Source organism: Xyrauchen texanus, chromosome 3 (assembly GCF_025860055.1).
Source record: "Xyrauchen texanus isolate HMW12.3.18 chromosome 3, RBS_HiC_50CHRs, whole genome shotgun sequence".
NCBI classification, from domain to species: domain Eukaryota; kingdom Metazoa; phylum Chordata; class Actinopteri; order Cypriniformes; family Catostomidae; genus Xyrauchen; species Xyrauchen texanus.
Window position 1 is genome coordinate 42,466,132 of NC_068278.1, and position 19,919 is coordinate 42,486,050.

Genomic DNA, 19,919 nt, shown 5'->3' on the forward strand with positions numbered 1-19,919 from the left:
CATAATGATAATAGCTTTTATTTCTTTCATCATATTCCCAGTGGGTCAGAAGTTTGTTAGTTAAATACAATTTGTTAGTATTTGGTAGCATTGCCTTTAAATAGTTTAAATTGTTGGTCAAACTTTTTGGGTAGCCTTCCACAAGCTTCTCACAATAAGTTGCTGGAATTTTGGCCCATTCCTCCTCACAGAACTGGTGTAATTACTGAGTCAGGTTTGTAAGCCTCCTTGCTCACACACTTTTTCAGCTCTGCCCACACATTTTCTATTGGATTGAGGTCAGGGCTTTGTGATGGCCACTCCAGTACCTTGACTTTGTTGTCCTTAAGCCATTTTGCCACAGCGTTGGAGGTATCCTTGTGGTCATTGCCCATTTGGAAGATCCATTTGCGACCGAGCTTTAACTTCCTGGCTGATGTCTTGAGATGTTTCTTCAATATATCGACATCATTTTTCCTCCTCGTGTTGCCATCTATTTTGTGAAGTGCACCAGTCCCTCCTGCAGCAAAGCACCCCACAACATGATGCTGAAACCACCATGCTTCATGATTGGGATGGTGTTCTTCAGCTTTGAAGCCTCACCCTTTTTCCTCCAAACATTACAATGTTCATTATGGCCAAAAAGTTAAAAATAAAATGAATCATACCAGAGTACATTTCTCCAAAAAGTAAGATCTTTGTCCCCATGTGCACTTTCAAACTGTAGTCTGGCTTTATTATGGTGGTTTTGAAGCAGTGGCTTCTTCCTTGCTCAGCAGCATTTCAGGTTATGTCGAAATAGGATTCGTTTACTGTGGATATAGATACTTGTCTTCCTGTTCCCTCCAGGATCTTCACAAGGTTCTTTACTGTTGTTCTGTGATTGATTTGTACTTTTCGCACCAAACTACATTCATTTCTAGGAGACAGAATATGTCTTCTTCCTGAGCGGTATGATGGCTGCGTGGCTCCATGGTGTTTATACTTGTGTAGGCCTACTATTGTTTGCACAGATGAACGTTTGCACAGATGAACTTGCTCACAAGGATTTGTGGAGGTCAACACATTTTCTGAGGTCTTGGCTGATTTATTTTTATTTTCTCATGATGCCAAGCAAAGAGGCACTGAGTTTGAATGTAGGCCCTAAAATACATGAACAGGTACACCTCCAATTCAGTACAATTGGCTAATTGAATTGTCTAAAAGCTTGACATAATTTTCTTGAATTTTCCAAGCTGCTTAAAGGCACAGTTAACTTAGTGTATGTATACTTCTGACCCACTGGAATTTTGATATAATCAATTAAAAGTGAAACAGTCCGTCTGTACACAATTGTTGGAAAAATGAGTAGATGTCCTAAACGACTTGCCAAAACTATAGTTAGCTAATATTAAATATGTGGAATGGTTAAACAATGAGTTTTAATGACTTAAACCTAAGTGTGTGCAAACTTCTGACTTCAACTGTAAATATTGATCTGTTTCATACCCACGCTTAAATGATTGCTTCTAAAGATATGCCGTGCATTCCAAATGTGATAAATCACATGCCAAAGGGCACTATGAAGGGAGGACAATCAAGATAGCCATGTTCTGAATGACCCTTATTTTTGAGCCCCACATTTTTAGCCTAGCTCCAAGGATCTCACAGTGGATGGTAAAGTCTTTGAAGGGAATAGGGCATAGGGATGATTACTTCTGCATGGAACACAACCATAGATTTAACCACTGGAGTCTTATGGATTACTTATGCTGCCTTTATGAGCATTTTGGAGCTTTAAAGTTTTGGCTGCCATTCACTTGCATAGTGAGGACCTACAGAGCTGACATATTCTTCTAAAAATCTTTGTTTGTGTTCAGGAGAAGAGATAAAGTTGTACACATCTGGGATGTCATGAGGGTGAGTAAATGATGAGATTTTTAATTTTTGGGTGAACTATACCTTTAAGCGTTAATCAAACTCTGAATCTGATTAGATGGGAGAGACATTTAGTGACAGCGATTTAACCAATGAAAATGCTGTTGCTTTGACTGAAGGTGGTTATTCACCAATTAATGTTGAAAAAAAAAAAAAATCCTCGAAGGCACTGGGGCGGGATTTCCCTAGCATATGACATTATATATTATGTTGATAATTATGGCTAATTACTACTGTCTCCCTGGAGTAAGGACTGGCCACCTACATTTATAATAAAACTCTTACTGGTGCGCATGGCGAGCCAACACTCCAACCTAATCAAAACCTATCGGTTTATTTTAATCGAAATCTGATCGCGACGTAAATATATTTTTAAATATGTAAAGTTAATCAAATATATATTTGTCTATTTCAAACGTCACTTTATCGTCGTTGAAGCGTGCAGCTCGGCGCACTTGCAGTGTTTACAAGGCAGTCTTGGAAGAATCCAATAACAGAGAGAGGGATTCTTTTTGTTGTCTAGATGGGAAGCATCGTGGCATTTTACAGGTCTCGCATTTGCATTTACGCTGTAACATTTCCTTCGTAAAATAACATGTCTTGTCTGAAAAAAGTGAGCAGGGAGTTGGACGATCTTGCAGAGGTGCATCAAACTCTTCGTGGAATCATCCACTGCTGCTGTTAATGTTGACAAGTTGAACGAGTGTGCTGCTGTCTGTACAACGCACAGAGAGGAGAGAGGTAAGATTGCTCATTCTTCAGCACCGTTGTATCTGTTTTTATATGTATGATCAACTGATCTAGAGACTGAAAGTTTATTTCACAAACCCAAAGGCTTATGCGTTAATTCGTTTGCGCGTATCTGAACTGAAGCTAGTAGATTATTTACTGTCTATCATGGGAGCAGTTGTTCGGATCTAGTATAATACATTTCGTTCTTACGTTTTTACTACAGTGCGTGTTTGACGTCTTATAATGATCGTATGCTTTTAAGCGTTTGGAGATGTAGGCTATCACTTGACTACAACTGGTATTTATCTACGTTGTTTTCAGACAGCGGATCAAGCTTATAGTAGGTTACCACGCGTGCACAATTAGGCGCTCGTGCTTTAATTTGACCGCGAGTGTTTTGATTATGATAATCATATTGAAGAATCGTTTATTAGGTCTGCGGAAAACCAGAGCACAGATTTGTTGATGATTATTTTGAATAGTGCGCAAGAAAATAGGCTACACCGAAAATGTTGATGATCAAAAGTAATAAGTATTTCGGATCTGATTCTAAACGCACCCATTTATGAACACTGTGTGAAACATTATATTGGTACAACGAGTCCCTAGTGATGGTAATAGGCTACATATGACGTGATTTTAGATGTACCAAAGATACAATGCGTATCGTAATGCGTCATAAAGAGCAGTCACGATCTTTTAAACCTAAAATAAAATGTAAAATTTAAAATTTTATTTTAATACTTATTGGGAATTTTCCTGTGGGGTCATTTTATTAGATAAAAATGGTACGCTAAATCGTACTATTTGCACGTGTAATTCCATCGCTGTTCTTCAAATATGTCTTGAAAGAGTTTATCAAGCCTTCTTTTCTTTTTTTACACTTACACTTGCAGTGTGCAAAAAATAGATTAAGACGGGCACGTGTATGCAGTAGCAGGCATCATTAATAGCTCATTTTCTGTTTTAACAGGGTTTCCACAGGTAGATGCTTACAATTAATAAGCAATATGCAGCTATCATTATTTAATGGAAGTAAATAATGTTGAACATTTTAAGCAGTTTTTCATCATCTGCCAAAATGAGCATTTCAGGCGCATTAGTGTCTTGCTAGCTGTCCAGAGGACAGTATAACTCAAGTCTTTTGAAATATCACAAAATTCACACAGCTTGTCTCACCATAACAAAATGTGGGTGAGCCTAATTCCTTTATAATCCTTTATCCTTAAAGGGATAGTTCATCCAAAAATGAAAATTTAGTTATAGTTTACTCACCCCTGTGTTGTTATAACCCCATATGACTTTCTTTCTAGTTTCTTAACACAAATGGAGAAATTGTGAAAAATTGTTGTGCTTTGTGATGTCATACAATGGCAGTTTATGGTGACCACCTCTTCAGGCTTCAAAGGGACACAAAAGTGTAATTCAGAAGACTAATTAATTATTGTTTGTGACCAGGGTTGGGAAGGTTACTTTTTAAAAGTATTCAAACATACTGTAAAATGTCATTTTTAACATATTCTGTCAGTAACTTAATCTAAATACTTTGAATTACTTCTTCAGCACTGGCAGATTTGTTCAATTGTTTTGACTGTAAACAAGTAAATGAAAAAAAGAAAATACCTTTCACTGTAACAATACATTCTATGGAAAAAAAGCCTAAATATCTTATGCAGTTTTGCTACTCAAGTAAATTGATCTTGTTTTAAGGATTTTTAAAAGTTTTTACAGTGAAACAATATTTAAATTCTCATTAAGATTTTTTTTTTGAAGTGCATTTGAGCATAAATCTAAATGTTCACATGGGAATTTACACAAGGTTAATGGTTTTTGCTGCTCCAAACTTCAAAACCCAACAAATTGTACACAAGTCCATCCTTTTCTTATTGTATGTGGATTCTGTTCATAGAATGAGGCAGAAAATATATATTTTTGTAGCTTTTTAATACTACAAGGACTACATAACCACATAAAAAACATTGGAAAGGCATGTAATTGTGTATTTATTGGATTTATGTTTCATCTGTCAAAGTGTTTCTGACTGTTTTTTGTTAAGCTGTATAAACTCAATGTAGCTACTCTATTAAGCTCCCAAGGGAAAGTTCCTCACTGAAGTCATATCCACCTTTTCACTCACACAGTATTTAAATAGTAACTGTTGTTGTTTACAGTACTAATATTTAGTATTTTAAATGCGTAATCCTATGTATTGCATTACTCCCAACCCCGTATGCGACTCATGTCTTGTTATGAGGGAATATGATAAGGTTTGGTGAGAAACAAAATGAAGCTGCTTGCATGAGAGCAGTAGGTAAGCTGCAGTTGCTTGCAAGGTGGGGCGTTCAAGCGAAGACTCGTTTGTTTTACTTCAATAGGACCACCAGCGACATTAACAAGCAGTAAACAAGAAAACACAACACAGCTGCACACAAACCAGAAAACGGAACTTACAAAACATGTCTGAAGAGTTTGTAGTCAAGGAATAGATGCATTTCTATGCCCAGCCTTGTTTGTTTGAATCGCAGGGGTGAGAAAATAATGACTGAATTTTCATTTTTGAGTGAACTATCCGTTTAAGGTAAGCCTGATGGATAGGTGTGCGGCCACGTTGGCATTTCAGTTGGTGCATGTTAGGCTTATACACTGCTGTACTTTTCACTTTACTGGCTGTAATTTTTCATTAGTGAGGCTTAAAGGCACTTGAACAACCCCAACGTCATATTCAAAGTCAATATTAACACATTCTTTGATCTGTTGAAATAATTTTTTTTTAAAACAATCTCACGTAGTTGAGTGGTGAGCTTGTTAAATCAGACAGCACTGTCATCCATGGCACATTGCAAACTGCTTTGCTTGTCAAGAGAGAATGTTGAAATATGGAGTATATCTGCTTCATGCAAAGGCAAAAAGAGTTACATATTGCTCCATTTCATAATTTGTCATATTATTTACATTTATTCATTTGGCAGATGCTTTTATCCAAAGCGACTTACAGAGCCCTTATTACAGGGACAATCACCCCGGAGCAACCTGGAGTTAAGTGCCTTGCTCAAGGACACAATGGTGGTGGCTGTGGGGATTGAACCAGCGACCTTCTGATTACCAGTTTGCCAGTTATGTGGTTGAGACCACTACACCACCACCACTTTATTTTATTTTAGTGTGGTTCACGGATGGAAGCTGCCAGTCATTTAATTAATTATTCTTTTCATCAGGAGGAGAGACTGGCACAGATTCATGTGCATGTGTTTTTAGAAACGGTGCAAAGGGTATTCTCGATTAAGAGTTTAATTTGTATATAATACTCACTCTTGAATTATGGACATCAGTATGCAGAAAGTTCCAGTGTTTGAGTTCAGCTTTGAAGGGTAGTCTCCAATGCTTCACTCTTTATCTCTGTGTGTCTCTCTCTCAATCTTTGTCTTGACTGTTAGCCCCATATTACTTTTTTCAGTGCTCTGGAACAATAACTGTGGAAGGTAAGTCCCTCTGTTCTGCCTGCATGATATTTAGCTCATTTGATATATTGATGAAGTATCCTCATTATGTAAGCTTTTCTCCTACCTACTCTGTTTGAAACTCATTGCAGGCCTGTTGCTGTGTTATTCAATCAGATAGCTTTGGTTTGCAGTCACATCAAGTATGAAAGTCTAGCTGTCTGTAAATCCAATTTGTAATGGAGTCATGTTTTAAAATGCAAACAAATCTTGGTGGTACATCAGAATGACTTCATTGTTTATATACTGTACCTCATGATGTAGCATGATAATACTTAGTTTTATTGTTGGTTTATTTGACCATGTTTGAATGAATTGGTTGTAGGGTGAAAAAAAGGGAAAGTAAAAGGTTTCCCTGTGAGGGAGAATGACTCTTTATGGGCGCACACCTGCTTGATGGCTCTGCTTGCCCTGTCTATCCTAGGCCATTTGGTATGTTTTTGGTAAAAAACTGAGTGATACACTTACAGACATTTTTTTTTTAGGCACAGTTTGTGGCACCTGCTCTGAATAATTTCTCCTGCTAAATTGCCTTTTTTGGCAGTATTGCAGAAATTCATTGTTTCATTGTCTTAAGTATATTTAATCTTATCAGCTCATAAATCATGTAAAAGAGTTGTATGTATTTGCAGAAAGCTGGATTAGTGTGCAGAGCGATGGATTTCTATTGTTTGTGCTGCTTTGGGACTGTTTATGATTGAGAAGGTCTAAGAAATGTAAGGCTTCAGGATGAAGGATGGTAGGGGCATACATTTTCTTTCCACTGTTTTGCGAATTGAATGGTGTTAGGGAGACTGTGGTTGGAGTTATTAGAGTTTTGTGAGTGATTTTGATGTCGTCAGCATTGCAGTGCATTTGAAGACCTGCTCTAATTTTTGAGTAGTACCAACAGTTCAACAATGCTTAATTTATGTAACTCCATATCTACCACTTTTCTCCCATATTGTAATCCTAGTCCTAGTAATCTGTTATTTAACTGTGTCCTCGGCTAATAGGGCATTGACCTTCTCAGGTTTTACTGCGCTTACTTAATTGCCACAGTCCTTTGCCAAAATTCATTTCAGAGAGAATTACATTTTAGTAAAAAAAAAAAAAAAAACTGTTTACAGAGAATTTCATTTAATGCCCATACTCCGGTTACAAACAATCAATGAGATTATTTTTTTTTCTTGATTTTTGTTTTTAAGTCTGTGTTTGTTGTTGTCTGTTAATTTATTTGCTGAAAAATGGCTTTGCTTGTGAGGTGATGTCTCCTTACATAAATAACCTGGAATTTCTTTTTTCTTGGCAGAGATGCAATCATTTTTAATTTATTTGTGGCATTATGACATGTTTGCTGGAGGTTAAGCTGTTCGCCCTTTTTTCTGTGTTTGTTTATTCTAAACAAATAATAAAAAAGAAATCCCTTTTTATCAGCTGAGAGATGAGTAGCCGATTTTATTTGATGCCACATTTGATAAGAATTTGTAAGTTTTTTTTTCCAGAGGACTTTTTAAATAATAGGATCAAATGGGCAGATTCAATTCATATAGAGCTTTATTGGCAAGATAAATTGCAAATGCATTATTATATGCTACATACAGATATAAAACAAATTGAATGTTGAATTTTAATTTCTGTGGCTGCCATTCAGTCTCCATTTTGCACACATTGTGTATAGCTTGTGCAGTTTTGCTTTTGACACTGGTTCAGATGACAGTGAGTGGGCACTTTCGGGCAATGCTAATAGATACGGCAGCTTGCCTATATCTCTTCCACACCTGGCTCACCACTTGCAGTCTCCATCAGGACCATAACCAGGGTTTGAAAATCAGTGAGGTCTGGGGTGGGGTGCAAAGAATAGTACCACCAGTACAGTTATGTTTTAAATTTTTTTTGTTATTTTTTTTTTTACCAATGATATTGTGAAATGTTACCTTCTAAACTGCATGAAATGTCTTCATCGTGGCCATTGTTTTATTTGAGATTTCATACTGTAGTCTGTGCTGGTGTACTAGTGTGCTACTGTTTTTTGAACGTTTAAGAGAATGTCGTGATGGTCTTCAGGGCCGTATTAAGACTACTTAGTCCCCCTGGGGATCCCCTGACAAAAAAAAAAAAAAATTAAATATCATGAAATATGACACATTTTAGGTTATTGCTGTTCTTTATTTTCATAAAACTTCTCATTAGTTTTAAACACTGTTTTGAAAAACTTTGCCATTTTAGACTTGCTTAGACTAACTCCACAGCACTTGTACTGAAAAGTCATTGTCCGTCTGTCCTCACATCATGTTCTAGTACTGTATGAATGATATTAGGTAACATTTTAACTCCTGTGTTTGGGCTGCACCCAGCTAATCCGCTTTTCCCAATCCCTTCTGCTCTGTACTGTGTCGGGGCATTGGTTTGATTTATGAAAATGTGATTGGTGGAAATTTCCAGCCATTTCCCTGTTCAGCTCTCATTTTCCTCTCCTAGCTCGTTACTCATTCCACATCCTGGCCAGCCAAGGAGATGCTTCCTGTCATACATGACCATGTTCCAACAATGACACTGTCCAAGCAGGTTGATGTGGCATGGCCTGTCATACTTATTTTGGTATGTGTGGATTAACCCTGACTTGAGTATGCTCAAGGATAAGAGCTGCTTAATTGTAATCACTGGGGTTTCCAGGGAAGTTAAACACTACCCTCTGTGTGTCTGATTAAAGGTCAGGGGCTAAACAGTAGATACTAGTTCACCTGGCTAAGACAGCCCTGCTGAAAAACAAGCTTAAACCAGCATTTTTACTCTAAATATTTTGGCCCATTTTTAAGAATGACATATTCAAACACTTTTTGAATCTTATGACTCCTCTTAGCTCCAGTGGCCTTTTGGCATAGCAAAGTGTTCACTGTGTGGTTGCACACTTCAAGATCTCAGCAGATATAGTTCCTCATCCAGGTAGTGTTTGGCTACTGCATCATGAATACTGAATATTCTGATATTACACCCATTTGACATTTCTGCTTTTTGTTGTTTGGAAGTAAACTTATTCGTACGCTGAGAGTGAAGACACCAAGGCTGCCATCTTTGTGCAAATTAAGCCCATTTATTTCACTCAAGGTGAGGCTTTTCATGGTCTTAAGTTTAGATTATCCTTTCATTTCTATTTTGATAGAACATTTACATTTATGCATTTGGCAGATGCTTTTATCCAAAGCGACTTACAGTGCACTTATTACAGGGACAATTCCCCCAGAGCAACCTGGAGTTAAGTGCCTTGCTCAAGGACACAATGGTGGTGGCTGTGGGGATCAAACCAACAACCTTCTGCTTAACAGTTATGTACTTTAGCCCACTACGCCACACCACTCATAGCATGAATGACAATTTGGGCCATAGTTCATATAGTCTATACCTATTTGTACAATCCAAAACCTGATGTGCCTTCCATCAGTGAGTTAAGATGGGTCACCCCTCTTTTTTTTTTCTTTTTTTTTTTTTTTTGTATGTGCTGCATGTGGTAGGAAGGGCTGTGGGAATAGAATGTCCTAATGATCTGGACTGCTCAGCTGAGGCATGATCCACAGCCCCGGTGAGGCACGCCTGATCTGTATACCCTCCATGAAACGGATCTTCACTGTGAGTACAGATGAGAGGGGCTGCTGTCACAGTGTCCTCGCAATGCTGATATCTGGACAAAACATTAGTCAAAACTTACTTTCTTAGTTTCCACTTGTATAAATATTCATAGCTTTCTTCTGTGAAAAATTACTGTTTGGAAAAATGTAATTAGCAGTGCCCAGAAAACACTCACTGACTTCATTCCAAAGCCACTTTCTCTCTAGCTCACCACAGCCATGCCAGAATTGCTAGGGATTAACTAAGACTGTGGTTTGAATCCATTTCACCAAATCTCTTAAAATCGAGGTTTATCCCAGGTACCTTGCATGGCACTCATTGTTTCCCCCTTAGTACAAAAACAGTACAAAAACCATTTCAAAGGTGAAGTGTGCAGTTTCTGCGCCACTAGCGACACCAAACAGAATGGCAAAAATTATTCTTTCAGACACTTCCCCGCCTACCATTGTTTGGAATAACAGATGGTCCAGTCTCAATCTCACAGCATTGCTTAATGTCAGACCTTGTCAGGTTGCTCAAGAAAAGAGATTGCAATTCCATTTGGTGCTGCTAGTGGTGGAGAAATTACATTCTTCACCTGTAACATTTAGTTTGAGCCTCATATGCCTGACAAAAGCAACTAGAAGGTCTGAACATTGTGAATATTGCAAAATAATGACTTCTTTTCAACAGGTTTCCCAAACAGTCCCCATGTGATCGGGCATACAGATAGTCCTGCTTCAAAGTTGCTTTTACGGCCTGGTTAAGATGCTCAACAATGTTTTCACGGTGCCACAGTGTTTATTTTAAACCTTAAAATGGCGTACATTTGACTCAGCATCTTACAGTAATGTTTACATCCAGATAATGACAATCTTGGGCTTTAAAGGAATGGTTCACCCAAAAATGAAAATGGTCTCATTATTTTCTCACCCTCATTCTATCCCAGATGTATATGACTTTCTTTCTTCTGCCGAACACAAACTACGATTTTTTTGAATATCTCAGCTCTATTGGTCATTCAATGAAAGTGCTGCGAAAGCACATAAAGGCAGCATAATAGTAATCTATATGACCCCAGTGGTTAAATCTATGTCTTCAAAAAGCGATATGATGGGTATGGGTAAGAAACAGGTCAATGTAAGTCCTTTTTTTTTTTTTTTTTTACTATAAAGCTACATTTTCACCAGCCCTCCTATGCGCATTCACTGGAGTGCTAAGTTCTTCTTTTGTTTTTTGATGATCCGCTTACTTTGCATATGGCCACTTACTGGGCAGGGAGGAGAAAGAAAAAAAAAAGTAGGTATGTAAGTAAAATAATAAATAAATCCTATTCACACAAAAGCCTAGTAGGTGGCGATATGCATGAAGAATGCAAATCTTGTGAATGCAAAGTGCTCTTGATGGTCATTGAAGGCTTATAGCAGGAGGCAGGATTGCTGAGCTACATGCAGGTTTGGGATGAATAGTCTCATAAAGGAGCTGTCAGATAAATGCTTTTCTGCTAGTGCTTAAGACTGGGCAGGAAATAAAAGGAAGCCTCTGTTATAGGCTGGATGTGGCAGGATGAATTGCCAGCCTTCCTATCAGTGTGTCTTTATTCATGTACCGGGCTCCTTGGCCAACTCTGAAGCCCGGTCCAGTGTGGGTAAAGGAGGGGGTGATGAAGAACTCAGGACCAGCTGGAGTTGAATGCTAGTAGACTGAGGGCTGTCACATCTGTGATTGTGAGATCCCAGCCACAGAACTGGGTGTGCTGACAGCCTGTTCCAAAACCTAGTGAGCTGCTTACAGTGGCAGCATTTTAAATGAACAATTCGTCCAAAAAATGAAAAGTAATTTACTCGCCCTCATATTGTGTTGAACCCATATGGCTCCCTTCCACAAACCCCGAAAGGAGATGTTTAGCAGAGTCTTTACCTCACCAGTCTCCATTAACAACTTCTTTTCCATACAGTGAATGGTGACTGAGGCTAACATTCTGCATAACATATCCTTTTGTGTTCCACAGGAGACAGTCGTACAAGTTTGGAACTACACAAGAGTGAATAAAGGATGAATATTGATTCTCTAAATGATCAGTGATGATTTTTTAAATAAAGGATCTATCTATCATTCAATTAGGGCTGCACGATTTTGATAAAGTCATATTGCTATTTGAACTGCGACTGAGGCTACTGCTTAAGGGTTCGCAATTGAGTTCTCTTAAAAAGAACGGAAGAACCTTTTTCACTTCAGCCAAAAACACAAATAAATAAACACTGAAGCAAAGAGAAATTTTTCATATTCACATTGTAGCTGTCCAGCATGTACTTGGTTTTTATCCACTTTGTGGCAATGTCTCAGCCAAAATTCACAGGTGTTAATTTAGTAGCTACATATATGCAGAGTGTTGCAAATGGTCACTTATCAGGTCACTTCCATGATGGTTAGGATGCTGCCTTAGAAGGCATTATGTTTTTGAACAGCACTGTAGACAGACAGACAGACAGACATGCTCATTGACAGACTCTGTTGGAGTTTGAGACCTCATCTGTCAAACTGTGAAAGGAAATGACTCTTGCTTTTCTGGGCTTGTGAGACTCTTTAGGCTTTTGTCAAACTGATGGTGTTCCAATTGTCAGATATTTCATCCATATCCTCTGGTTCATCTGCATTTATACTGTTTTCCTTTTTTTTTTTTTTTTTTTTTTTTATAAAGTGAAACCAACTGAGAGTCTGTTACTTCATTGCTGGTGATGAATTGTGACTTTTGCCGAGGCATGCTAAATTAGAGTGGAAGAAGGGAAATACGGTATGCGTGAATTCAAACCATGAATCATAATATACTCAGCCAGCAGCCTTATGGGTGTACATACAACATACAGGGCAGATTTAGTACACACTGCAAATGCACAAACTCCTTTTACATTCTTGCAAGTGTGTCAGTTGTTTTGTGGGAAGTTTTTTAATGTTAACATTAGTTAACACAATGGTTAACATGAACCGAAATGAGCAATACTTTTACAATACTCCTTAATCTTGTTTAATGTTAATTTCTACATATACTAACACAACTTTAAAATGTATTAAAATTGACATGTTCACATTAAAGCAAAGTAGTATTTTAATCAATTAACATTAGCCAAGATTAATAAATGCTGTAAAATATAATTGTTCATTGTTAGTTCATGATTAATATTGTATGATGCATATTGTAATGCATAAACTAATGTTATCAAGTAGAACTTCACAGTGTTGCCGAAATTATAACCTCTCATGTCAGAAATATTCATATAAAATATGCATTGATTTGGCTCTATACCTATTGATTGGGTATTTAAATTAATATATAAAGCAGGAGTTTACAATGTCAGTGATATATTTCCATGTTAGCACAATATTTCTTATGTTTGAATGAACTGTAAAAAAAACAAAACACACATTATAAAAAAACAGGATAGATAATGTTCTTCGTTCTTACCACTTGGAGCTAAAGATTTAAGTACAAAAAATCCAAAAAGCCTACCTTTTTTCTGATCTCTGTCTCCACCTCTCCTATGATGTAAAATCCTCTTGATGCCCAAGAATTTCAAATATTACAACGAATGTTTAGCCAAATTAACGCTAAAGATGTATCAACTTGTCTTCTAATAGCACTATTATGTTCAATAATTCTTGTGCGTAATGCACGTTTCATTTTGCCTATATATAGCAAAGGACATGGACAAATTATTATATAAATGATATATGTAGTTCTACATGGAATCAGTTTTCTGTTCTTGTAATTTATCAATGTAAAAGGATGTGTGAACGAACTGCATTTAACATATTGAGATGTATTGTTGTTACAAGGAAAATTACCCTGGGAATCAACAATTGTAGTCGGAGGAGAGATATAAGTATCTGCATGAACAAGTTTTTCCCGCAAATTGGAGCTCCTAGAAAACAATTAGGCTGAATTAAATGCTTTAATTAGCATTGGGATTTTATCACAATCTCATAAACCTCCAGCAACCCTCTTAAAACCCTAGGGATTTGCAAATCCCCATTTGGGAAACCCTGTCTCAGGGTAACATGGCTCATTTTACTCACTGTACTTTTAAGAGGAATGTAAGCAAAAGGGAAACCTTCCAGATCAGAAGCTTTCTAATTCAACCTCACGAAGCCCAGAAGAGAGTTGAAGGGGGAGGGAATGAAGAGACCGTGAACAGAATGGCAAAAGAGTTGAAAATGGAGAAAGTAAAATGACTGAAAAAAGTAAAAGACTGATTCATTGATATTGGAGAAAAATATGGATTGGCGGAGAAAAGATGTAGCAGAGAGGTTGAGGAGGGTGATAAAATGTAAAAGATGGAATTTGTGGGTGCTGTTAGGGATCAGGAATCAATTTTATAGACCGTTTTCATAGTTAATTAAATAATAAATATATTCAATCCCATCAAAGTGTCCAATTATGCTGTTTATACCCTAAACTCTGCAGTCTGTTGAAAGGGGGCCAAGATTTTCCTTGTAGGAACCCCCCCCTCCCCTCGCCATCTGCAATTTTTGACAGCCCCCGAACTAACAGCGAAACAATCAAGGGGGACTGACCCAAGCAAGATTATCATGGAGGAGCTGAGGTCCAACAAGGACATTAATAGCGCCAAAGATCATATCCTATTACCATCCTTTTTCAGTGTCAACATTATTTAGTGTAAATGTTATTAACAGCTTGTGAGTCCTGTCAGAGAAAGCAACCAAGCAAGCTGACTAAATAACCTTGGCAACTCAACATGACACCCAAATCCATAAATGCTGTTTGCCTTTCTTAGATATCTGAGAATGTGCCAGGAAAGATTAATGCTACAATGATTTCAATCCAAATTCTACATCCACCCATCTGTTAAATGGAATATTCCATCAGTCATCTTATATTTCTGGTATTAAATGACATTTTTATTATGTTTATTATGTTATTATATTCTACTATGATTAAATGGTCTTGTAATACATATGAGAGCCATAGACTACTGCTCTAGATCATTTACAAAGAGATTTTATGTTTTCATTTCATGGGAAGATAATTATTACAAGTCCATGATCGTCTGTATATTTTACTATGCTCAGTGATAGGCTTTGTGAGCTTTTGATAAATAATTTCTGTTACCAGATGTTTTCTGTATCATACTGTATGTTGAGCCCTCTATTTCCATGGCTCATGGCATTCATTCCTAGAGTGCTGTTATGTGTCTGTATCCCTGTCATCTCATCAGAGATGGTGTCATTGTTTGAATAAACCATGCTGCATAAACAGGGTAGGGGTGCAGCACTTTGAAGCAATATGCATCCAAACGCACAAAAGCTCAGAGGGGCCACCAGAAAGGATGAGATCGTAAGTGATCTCTCCTAGACTGTCTGCAGCAGTGGAAACCATTACATGCCTCCCACTGTACATCCCTAAAGGGAGTCAGCAAGCCTAAGGCATTTTTATGAGCATAACCCATGACATATCTGTGAATAATGTTACATGGTCCTTAAGGCCCGATGTGTGGCATATTGTAAACCAGACACATTGCAGTGTGGAGTTAAACTTGTCAAACTATTACCATTTCAGTGTTTCATACAGAAGTCGTTTTTACAATGTGGCAGTTCCACACTATGCATGGTCTTATGTTTTTAATCAAAATACCATTTATGAGAACAATACTCTTTGTAAATGTGTATTGGTATTGACATTTTGTCTTATAAAATCCAGTCAGTGAGTATTTACATGTTCAATTTTACACCGATAAAGCTGACAACGTGTGTGTGGTCATTTAAACACCTAAAATTCATTAGATATGTCACTATGGGAGTCACCTTGGGCATGACCAATCCTGGAAGCACTAATAACGCCACCATTCCATCATTAGTTGTACGGTCATAAAGGGTAAATGGTTTGCACTTATATAGTGCTTTTTTAACCTTAACGGGATTTAAAGCGCTTTTACACTGTCTCATTCACCCATTCACAGTCACACACCAATGGCAGCAGAGCTGCCATGCAAGGCGCTAGCCTGCCATTGGGAGCAATTTGGGGTTCAGTGTCTTGCCCAAGGATACTTTGGCATGTGGAGTTATGTGGGCCGGGAATCAAACCACCAACACTACGATTAGTGGCCAACCCGCTCTACCACCTGAGCCACAGCCGCACAGCCGCCCACCATAAACTGTTTAAGCGTAGCTAAATCAATCGACACAAGTAGATTTTTGCCCATTACCCTGATTTCGCATTGTAGACATCTTCACCGACATGCTTACCTTCTCATCCATTGTCCCAAGTGTTGTGCGCATGGCTGTTAATGTTTTGACATCAAAACCAGAGAATAACCTGATGATTTCAGGTCTCATGTAAATGCTCTTTTCTTGTGTTGTATGATTTTAGAATTATAATTTTTTTAAATTATAATTCTCTACTATTATTCTGACATTTCACATTGTTAAAGTAAAAACCAACCTAAGAAAAACTGAGTTTAAATGTATTTGGCTAAGGTGTATGTAAACTTCTGACTTCAACTGTATATCTGCCAGCAAACACAAAGTAATAGAAAGATATATTGTTTAATTATTGTCTTTATATTATTCTAAGGTACCCTGTCTATTTATCTAATCGCATTCAATTCAGACATCTGTGGCGCTGTAGATTTCGCAGCAGCACATTGGAACCACTGAATGGCAATGCAGGAAACATCATGCTTTTTCCACCCAGATGCAGAAGATATGTGGAAATTACTGGAAGGTCTGGCCCCTTGTCTGCCACCTTCACTTCACAGTTTTCTGTGATATACCGTTTTTCATCAAATATATATTATGAGTCAAACACCCTCAGGTGAAAGAGAAAGGTTGATAAGAAGATTTTTGAAGGGTTGAAAAGAGTTTGATTGCTCTGGCTTTTGCCATTACAGAGACAGCGCTTCAAATTTTTGGCCAATTTCTTTTAAACCATTTTCAAAGGAACTTCCTGAACGAAGAGCGCTGGTGTTTTTTACTTTTTTCATTCGATTTCCTTTAAACTTTTTTAAAGTTTTTTTTTATTACTTCAGTTATCTTTCCTGGAATCTCCATTTCTGACCTTTTTGAAAGCTTCAAAGAGTGAGCGAAAAGTTAAATAGAACTCTAAGACATGATTTTCATATGAATGCACTCTTGTTTTGACCTTGTAGGGTGGCATTAATTCAACAGTCTCCCACTTCTGCACTAATAATCCTTTTCCATATGCTGCAAATCCCTCCCAGCTTCCACTACAAACAATTCTCCCAGCAGTCTTTACCGCACAACTCCCCGGCCTCCAGTCCAGATGTTCTCTTAGTGCTGCTTTTTAATATTCAGGAAGTGGATCCGAAAATAATTAAACACAGCGACAAGTGATGCGACCCCAATTACCTCGTTCACTTGTGGTTGTGACATGAACAGGATGAAGAGGAGGAATAAGTGAACCTTTATGTTTGAGGAAGGAACGTTTGTTTAAGGGGTGTTTGAGGGAAGGGAATTGGAGTGAGGCTGACTAAACAAACGTTTAGAAAACTAGAGTCTTCAAACTGATACGTTGTAAATCAGTAAGTTTTTAGGCAGTGTTGTTTTAGATCTGTACACACTTGATTTCTCTGTCTTGACATGATTGGGATCACACGACAAAAAATACCTTGTTATATGCCATTTTAAAGACTTGCTGCAATGTGCATACTACCTTAATTTGCAAATCTCTGTGCTGTTGGTTTCACTTGCTTTGAAATGTCAAGTCAAATGTTTTATTTTTGGTGAACTATCGCTATAGTTTTGGGAATTGTTTTGTTTTTATATTATTTAAAGAAATTATTAACAATGATTAGAACAGTGATGCCAGCAACCGCTTTTTTCCATTTATGCAAATTACTGTACTTCCTCTTCCTCTGCACCATCCACACTTCTTCTCTCAGCTTGGGCTTACATGGCTGCCTCTGGCATTCACACTCTGTGCTCCAGCTCCAGCAGATGGTGATGAGAGGGAGAAGCAGAGAGATTAAAATGGGGTTTCTCTTGTACTTCCCCTCCTACTGTTCTTTGATCCTCCACGTTTTGTGGCATATTTGGGATTCTGCACTCAGATGGTTAGAGACTGATACCTGCACTTATTCCTGTCTCACTTATCTCACTGGAAATGGAGGTATCTTCTGCAGCATCTGTGGTTCAGTAGACATTGGGTGTATTTTTGCTGCTGCCCACCCAGGCTGCCTTGAAAGCTGTCACATCAAAATATGAGCCAAAATGTATCTTAATTTTGAAATGTAATTTATTTTGAGAGATATTAAAGAAATGGGTCACCCAAAATAAAAATGATCGTATAACTTCAGAAGATTTATAGCAAATATATAGCGCACACATATCAGTTGCTTAGGCTGTCACATTAAAAGGAGAATTTTGAATATTTGTCAAAATTAAGATAAAAATACACATTTGAATGCTAAAATGAGCATTACAATTTTGGATGTTTGCAAAGTACTTAAGACTTTATCGGTACATGTCCCCCTCAATATTCATAATAGTTGTTTACTGATATGTTTTTTTTCATGGTTGATAATTTAATTATTACGTTTGGTCCCCACCAGTTCAGAATATGTGGTTACATCCTTGGAAGACTGAAAAAAGCAGTAAGACACGACACAACAGTTTAAAGATGGTCGTCTACCGAATGCTTGAATAAAAGGCTGTCGCATTCGGAGTGAATGTCTTGTGTGTTGTGTCTTTACAATGCCATACTCTCTTATCAGTGTCTCACTATAAGCATTCAGTACATATATACAACAGTATTTAATAAATAATACTTAATATTTAAAAATATGTACTGACTAAATCTTTTAACTTTATCATTTTTCTCACATTTGTTATAGACAGATATGTTCTTTTTGATCTAAACCAATCTGCATCATGTTGTAGCGATTGTTCTGAGATGCTGTTCTTCTAACCACAATTGTACAGCACTGTTATCTGAGCTACTGTAGCCTTTGTCAGTTTGAACCAGTCTGTGCCTTCTCTGTTGACCTCTCTCATCAACATGGCATTTCCATCCGCAGAACTGCCGCTCACTGGATTTATTTTGTTTTTGGCACTTGTGGACATAGGAAACGGCGTAGATACAAAAAATCTGCTCTGCCTGAAATAATGTCTTCAAAGTTCAAATATAGTTATAATCGACTACTATTATGGTGCTTTTTTTCTGTCTTCTTTTTGGAGCATGACATACACGGTCACTATGAACTGTCCTTGCATGGAAAAAAGCTGTGTTCAGATCTTTCAAAATGCTTCATTTTGTGATTGGACAAAAAAAATAACAGCATATTGTTTTGGAACAACATTAGGGTGAGTAAATAATGACAGATTTCCCAGGCGCATTATTCCTTTATTCAGCTACAGGTCCTGAAAATGAGAAGGATCTTTATTTTTTTTTTCATTCCAACTGTTCTTAGATTGGCCAACATGGCACTAGCATCAGTCAAATCTTGTGATGCTGTGTAAAAAAATTGTTTAAAGGGATCTGTGGAGCTAACGTTTTGAAATTTACCAGCAAAGAGGAGGTCTGCATTGCTTTTTTTTTATTCAGTCATATTATATATCCTCATATTATTTCCAAGGGGTAGTGGACCAGCATGGCCTCTGCTCAGTCTTCGGATTAGAGTGCTATGTCAAATGGCTGTTCTGTGATGGGTGGTGTCTGGGGAACCACTCTCTTCTCTCATTAGAGCCTTGCAATTTATTGCATGGATAGCCCTAAATTTCAAAGTGAAGGAGAGTCTGTGGACATTCTGTGAATTAGCCTTCATGACTGGAGGGAACCATGGAGAAGTTAGAAAATATCTCTAATTTGCCCTCTTTTCATACACTCTCTCCTCCATCCTCACGCTATCTTTAGCCTCATGATAATACTGTGTATTGTGTTGTTCATATGAAAACTGTTCTCATTTCTTGATCTCGGATAGTAGTCTGGGGTTTGAGCCCTAGTGGTTTGCGCACAGACTCAGACTCCCACAGTCGCACAGGAAATACGGGTTCCCTGATTTCTTGTCATACCTTCGCTGTATCTATACAATGAAAAAGTATGGCCATTACTTGGGGTACATGCCATATTAAAAAATGTGACATTAATGAACAAGACTGTGATGGATGGATGTACAGTGTGTTCGATGGATAGTACTTGTGAATGGGAAAAATCGTAACAATAATTATGACCGCTTT

At 37.6% G+C, this 19,919-nt stretch overlaps 1 protein-coding gene across 7 annotated transcripts in view; it reads left to right on the top strand.

Annotated features, from left to right (window-relative positions):
• The first annotated feature begins 2,198 nt into the window (after nucleotides 1-2,198).
• LOC127624161 (splicing regulator ARVCF-like) overlaps nucleotides 2,199-19,919 on the top strand; it is a 244,611-nt gene continuing 226,890 nt past the window's right edge. For all 7 annotated transcript variants that reach the window (XM_052098852.1, XM_052098861.1, XM_052098886.1 and 4 more), the window contains exon 1: nucleotides 2,199-2,637. The gene's annotated coding sequence lies outside the window, so the exon portion shown is untranslated. The remainder of the gene's footprint in view (nucleotides 2,638-19,919) is intronic.